The 6,855-nt window shown below is 35.6% G+C and overlaps 1 pseudogene; it reads right to left on the minus strand.

Moving 5' to 3' along the window:
- Positions 1 to 1,848: 1,848 nt before the first annotated feature.
- On the minus strand, positions 1,849 to 5,760 carry LOC139843237 (zinc finger CCCH domain-containing protein 11-like; annotated as a pseudogene).
- Between the last annotated feature and the right edge of the window lie 1,095 nt (positions 5,761 to 6,855).

A 6,855-nucleotide genomic window follows, 5' to 3' on the forward strand; every position in this document is an offset into this window, starting at 1 on the left:
TGATACTGAAACACAAATATTATACAACTAGAAACTGAAACTAATTTAACATTTCATTCAACTTGAAGAAAATACAACACGTTACTTGAAAAAGAAAATACAACACGTATTATGATCAAGCATAGAATATTCGGGCCGGGTTCGGTTCATGCTTGACATCAAAGAAAGGGGATTTAAGGGTCAACCGAGTTTAACTCTCCGGTCAGGAGTACCGTGAATAACCCCTTGCGAGATGAGGATCTCAGCGGGGGTGGTTAAACATAGACCCACCATCGACGGGTTGCCCGGTTAACGATGGCTCGCGCTGGGTTGTAGGGTTTATGTTCATAGAACGTTACCTGTATATCAAGAGTGTCTAGTGAAATATTGTATGTCCGGTAGCGCGGGTATAAAGGCGCTACGTAGTAGGCGCTTACTGTTAGTGATATGGTATGGTATGTGTATATGTGTGTGTGGAATGAATCTTCAACCCCTTACCTTGTGGATTAAGTCCGTTATTTATAGGGTGATCCTTTTTGTCTTCTATCGCCACGTAATAAGGCTAAAAGGATCGTGGCCTGCGAATAGTACATCATTGAGTGAGCTGAACCGACAAAAGTAAAAAGTGTTTTGTCGGACATGATTTTTGTCTGCTAGATGCCCTCTGCCAGCTACAGCATCGCCTGACATGTGTACGTCACCTTGGCGATTAGTGACTTGAGCGCTCATCCTTTCGGCGCGCGTCATGCATGGCTCATCTGGTGATGCAGTTTGATGCGCTACACGAGCTAATCGAGTATCCGTAACATTATAATAGTTAACTGAAAACTAACATAAATAACATACGTCAGTTACATCACAAATGCTACCAGTGCTAGCCAACTACAAACTAACATCATTTTCAACCTTTTTGTTTGACAATATGCGATCATGAGTTAACGTCCAAGAGCTCTCTTGAATCTTAACAATGATGGTATCACTTCAAGTCGTGCCCTCTCACAAAAGGGCGAATCCATCCAAATCAGTTGCCTTCTACAACTTTCCCGGTCGACGTCATTCGAAAATAGTCGTCCGCAAAAAAATCTAAAACATAACACAACTTTTTCTCTTTCTCACTATCAAAACCAAACTCACTAAAAACCTTCAAAGCTATTGGCGATATTTTGCTATTTCCGGCCAAAACAACACCAAAGGCAACAAAATCTTTCATCTTTAACTATTATCAAGGTATGTTTTCATTTATTTTTGAAAATTAAAATTAGGTGCTTTGGGGTTATTTTAAATCCAAAAATTGGAGATGATTTTTGAAAGATGGTTGTGTTTAATTATATTTAAGCACATGATTTTCGTGCCTAGTTCGTTATTTGGATTATGTTTTGATGATTCCTTGAATATTTGTTGCTTAAATTCAAATATTGTAATTAAAGTTGTGATTTTAGTAATGAACTTGTGAAGAACATGACATTCTCTAATTGGTTTTTTCTTTTTTACGGTTTTATTAAGGAAAAAAAAAAGACCTGAACATCAGTAAGGGATACAATCGATACATACCACGACAGTTCCTTCTTGAAAGATAAATCCTCTCATTCTCTAATTGCTACTTTCAATATCAAATGGTAATTTAATAGTCAAGACTCAAGAGGTCCTACTCTCACACATCGAGTCCAGAAAAATGACCATTGCCACGGGCGGGTCTTATATAGGGCAAGGAGGGGCCATCTTCCCCCATAAAATTTTACTAAGCCTTTAAGTTATGTACGTTTGGACGTTTAAATAAATTACATCAGAGTCCGCATAAAGAAAGTATGACAAAAATGATAAAAGCTCGCACAATATCCATTCACCAAGAATTTACTTATATTTACTCCATCTCTTGGTCATTTTTGGAATCAATTTAAAACCAAGTATGGTAAGTTTGCTGAAAGAATACATGTGTTGTGCGAGTTTTCCTTAAAAAAGCTATTGTAGGCTCAAGAAAGCAACTTATAACTTATAGATGGTGTACAATTGGGATCAATATTGTAACCGAAAAGTATCAATTTGACCCCCAAAGCTCAGGTTCAAGTCCCTCCACTCCACTGCCCATTGTCAGTTGTTTTATTACCGTTTCGAACGACCAATTAACTAAATTTCTGTAGACCCTCAAATTCTACAAGCCAAAGTGAAAATTTGGTACTTCATGCAAAAGTGAGTTGTGCTGAACCATGAGTATGCTCAAGTTGAACACTTGCCGTGTCAAGCAAAAGGATTGGATCATAAGAGATATCAGAAATAGCGAACAGTTAAACCCCAAAAAAGAGACAAAACTTAAGTCAACGGTTTTAGTAAAAACGTCACCATGTAATTTTTGGTGGATATAACAAAAACCTCTAAAACGTGATATTCAAACCAAGAACGATCGATTTTACAATCCCCATTATATTGAACTATCATCGGATGGCAAAAGGTGATTACAGTATACCTGAATTACTTCCGTATCAGTGAGAGAAGGGTCGATGACCGCTCTTCAAATTATGGCGAATTTGACCCACTAAATGACCCGAGTTTCTTAGAATGTGGCTTATTTTACAGGCTCATTTATTTGGAGAGATGTTTTGGACAAGCTTGCTTAAACAGCAGCCACACTTGTTGACATACTTGGTCCACCAGTAGATGAACTTTCTTGTGCCTGAAATCAGATAGATGGCAAAATCATGTTGACCTTATTATAATGTTGTTACTAATACTAATAAATACTCATTTATTAAATTAAGTTTTTTTTTTTTTACCAATGTTAGTTGTGTAGTTACTTTTTCGCTCAATCATACAAGAGCCAAAGGTCAATACTTTGCCGTATTGACCTCAATTATTTGGTTAATTGTAAAGATGAACTTCTATGCACTGCAAGTTTCAACTATATAACATAAAACAAGAACTACCTTCTGGGTCGTAGTATCAGGTTCTTCTTCTCTTTGGTACTGCTCATATGCCTCAGCATCATCCACAAACAAACTAGCGTCAGAAAGAAACAACTCGCGGCCACTGCGTTATTAAAAAATAAAGAGAAACGAACATCAACAGATGTCCATTTGAAAATGTAAGGAGTATGAAATACAGAAGAATAGAGGTGGACAAATAGTGTGGCTAAATGGAACAGGTTGCCCGGAACAACTTGGTGAAAAACTTCCAATTTGTAAAACCGTGTAGCCAGTGAAATATATCGGAATAAAATGAATGAGAAGGTTTTATAGAAAATAAAATGCATTTTTGGCAGCTTTCGACCTATTCAGGCTTCTCACTCGCCCAGTTGACCGTCAGAGATCAAACATAACCCAAATTGTCCCATATACATGATAATGGGTCGATATTTCCATCTTTAAAAACAAACAAACCTCATCCGGTCATTCTTAGCTCGCTCTGCTCTCAGAGCAGCCAGGCCAGCTTCTTTTTCGTCCATCTTTTTCTTCTTCCATCCCATAAAAAGATCAGTAGTCATTGGAGTTGTTGTCTTTACTTTTGCACGCTGAAGTTATAACATAGCCAGAAAAATAGCTTATATTGGTTTCCTAAGTTGTAAGTGGTAACTAATAGATGGTATATACAACGCAGAACAATAGGGTAAGTGTATGTATGTATATAAATACAATTACCTGATCCTCAATCTCATCTTCAATAGCTAGTTTGTTAGCCTCTTCTTCTAAAAGCGCCTTCATTTGGGACTTGAGAATATAACCAGGAGGTAAAGCATGTCTGTAATGACACTCTTTATTACCATTCGGACAAACCCAGAACCAACCATATTGCTTTTTCTCCACTGCATCAAGAAAGTGTTTGCAAACCTATTTAAAGAAAATAACAAATTTAGCATCATTGTAACCCTAGTAAACCATCAAATATGCCATTGCATCTCAGTTCACAAACATTCGCGATAACAAATTTAGCATCATGGCTAAAAAGACCAACTTTGCCATATGTATACTTCTGACATGCATGTAACAAAACTGAAAAACAAAAAACAAGAACAAAAAGGTTTAGAAATGATACAATGTCAATTGGTTTATTCTGGTTGTACTCTTATCCTTTCGATTCCACGACTTTTTCCAACGTCTCTAGGTCCCAGTCCTCCATAGTTCCTAAGATCCCAAATAAAGAAATTAGTTATACTTGACACCAATCCAAGAGATAAACAATAAGTGATGGGCTAAAATAGATTAAAAGTGTAAAACGTGTTAATGGATCACCTTCATCGCGCTTATCACTAAAAATGTCAATCTTTTCACCCTTTCTTTGTAGGTTCAAATCATGAGAAAACTTGCATTTGAAACCTTTCGCACACTAACCAGCCTTGAAAAACTCGCATAATATAGACTTTGGATCCACCCCTGACCATAACCACATTTCATGTGAGAATACTCCATTTTGGAAAAAACAGCTTCAATTCACAAATTTGTCGATGACATAAAAAGGTAGAAGGTTTTCCCGGGATACCCGGGAGGGCGAGTAATCCGACCTCATACTCTGATGTACACATCCCAACAGGATTACTCTCTGGCTGTTTCCAACCCATCCCTGACCACCACTAAATATTCGCCCTAAACGGGATTCAAACCTGAAACCTCTTGCAAGGAACTCAGGGCCCCAACCACTGGGATATCTAGTAAATAAAATTTGTCGATGACATAAATTTACTTAATGTTGCCTAGCCAAGAACCCCCATTATATAAAGGAAAATGCATAAAAGTGGTAACTATTAGGTTAAGCCAGTCAAACCAGATAGGTAACTTAAAGTTCTACTGATTTTTTATCCCCGAAGATCGATGCTTTAGGTAGTACTAAGAAAATCACAATGTTAGATAGATAATGATATGTATGTACAGCAAGCTACGAAAAATAACTCGGTTTGACATTTATCATCACGCTACTATTCGTGATAGTAAGATTAATCAACGATCGTATGATTACCATTGCATGAGAAACATATCATGAATAATCAGAGATGTAAGGATGTAAAATACAAACATGAACATGACAGAAAGTTATCTTGCACATAACGAAAGATACTTAAAAATACATAATCTAATCCTTTCATTTTCATACAGGAGATAATCTATCTACTTATGTACAATCAATCAAGCTGCTGCTAATAACTAGCAACTAATTCCAAACATAAATCAAGCAAATTTCGATTTAGAACCGCTTATCGAATACAAATTACATCAAAATTGCATTGCATTGCACTGCATCACATTACATAATAAAAATTCATTAATCGGTATAGAAAAGGAAAAGAATTTACTCACGAGGAACTTTAGGTTGAACAACAGCAATCTTAAACAGCTCATTCAATTCTTTCTCTCTAGCTTTCTCTTCATCCTTCTTTTTCTGTCCATTAATCAATAAATTAAATTAATTAATTAAATATAAAATCTAATTAAACCAATTAATTTACCATGAACCATAACTACCTACCTTGGCAGCAAGTTTGGAAGCATCAGGTTTGGGGATAACATTTTGCTGCATCGCTTGTACATATTTCTGTACATTTTTGCTTTTATTTTTATTTTTAAGACCGAATGTTTTGTCTTCAACTACTTTCTGCTTCTTTGCTACCTCCGCTTTCGATTGTTTCGATGGCATTCTTCAAATTAAACTCAAATTTGAGCTTTATGCGTATCGAATTAGTGTATACAATTGAAGAAACTGGATAATATGATATTGATGATTAAACAAATTGAATGTTTGGTTATTGGATTTAGTAAAGTAATACTTAGGGTTTATAGGTTGCATAAGTTTGAAGTGGAGTCTAGACGAAGTGGTGACGAGGGCTTGTTTAGTCTTTTAGGATCAGTAAGTCTTCTAATGGATGTTATTTTCGGTGAAAAATTGACGTTCTATTCGAACTTTGTTAACCAAAAATATTACAGTAAATGCTTGTGTTAAATATTTATTAGTGATGGACCTATCACTCTTAGTTACAACAGTGACTAACGATTTAATAGTTGGCGACTCTTCCATTAGCCGGTGAGCATGAGACGGGTTGGAGCGGTTAAGTACGAAACCCACACCCATAACTAATATTGCGGTTAATCATTTTTTTAACCATTCGGTTTGGTTAATATGCAGTTTGGTTAAATGGTTAAATCGGTTAATCAATTGAAATAAAACGATTAATTTGATTAATCATTTGGAGAAAAAAAAACAAGAATTTATGCCTAATGCTGTAGAAAAAACAATAAATCATAAAAGTAGTATGCGTCTCAAATTTAAAACCAGAAACAAAAGTAGACTCCAAATTAATGCATAAAACGGTAAATAATTATTTAAGTAGACTCCAAACTAATTTTCTAAAGACGTGATATATTTATTTAAGCAAATTGAAAAGGATTAACTGTTATAATTCAGTAGGCTTATGGTTTGATGTTATAATTCAGTAGGCTTATAACTACCTTTAGTGGTTTGATTCTTGATTAAGAATACTAATAAAATTATAAGAGGAGCAAAGAGAGTATATGAGAAGAGTATATATTATATAAAATCATCATACTACAACATTACATGGTTCACATTTATAGTGCAACATTTACTGTTCAATTATCACGCTATATGCATCAAGTTGGATTGGATTTGTTGAAATTGTCGGCCACCATTTTTGGCATTATCATAACACTCCCCCTTGGATGACAATTTATTTTAAATAGATAACAACTAGTACTGCCTTATTAAAAACCTTGCTAAAGAAAAACCCAGTGGGATAAAAACTTTAGTCAAGGGAAAAAGAGTGCAGCATAGAGTTGACTCCCCCTCAAGTAGACATCGCTGAACTGTTACATCTTTTGAACATGCCTCATGCCAATATTGTGAACGTGTGTTCTGAAAATAGCAGTTGGGAGTGATTTG

The sequence above is a fragment of the Rutidosis leptorrhynchoides genome, chromosome 4, assembly GCF_046630445.1.
Source record: "Rutidosis leptorrhynchoides isolate AG116_Rl617_1_P2 chromosome 4, CSIRO_AGI_Rlap_v1, whole genome shotgun sequence".
Lineage (NCBI taxonomy): Eukaryota > Viridiplantae > Streptophyta > Magnoliopsida > Asterales > Asteraceae > Rutidosis > Rutidosis leptorrhynchoides.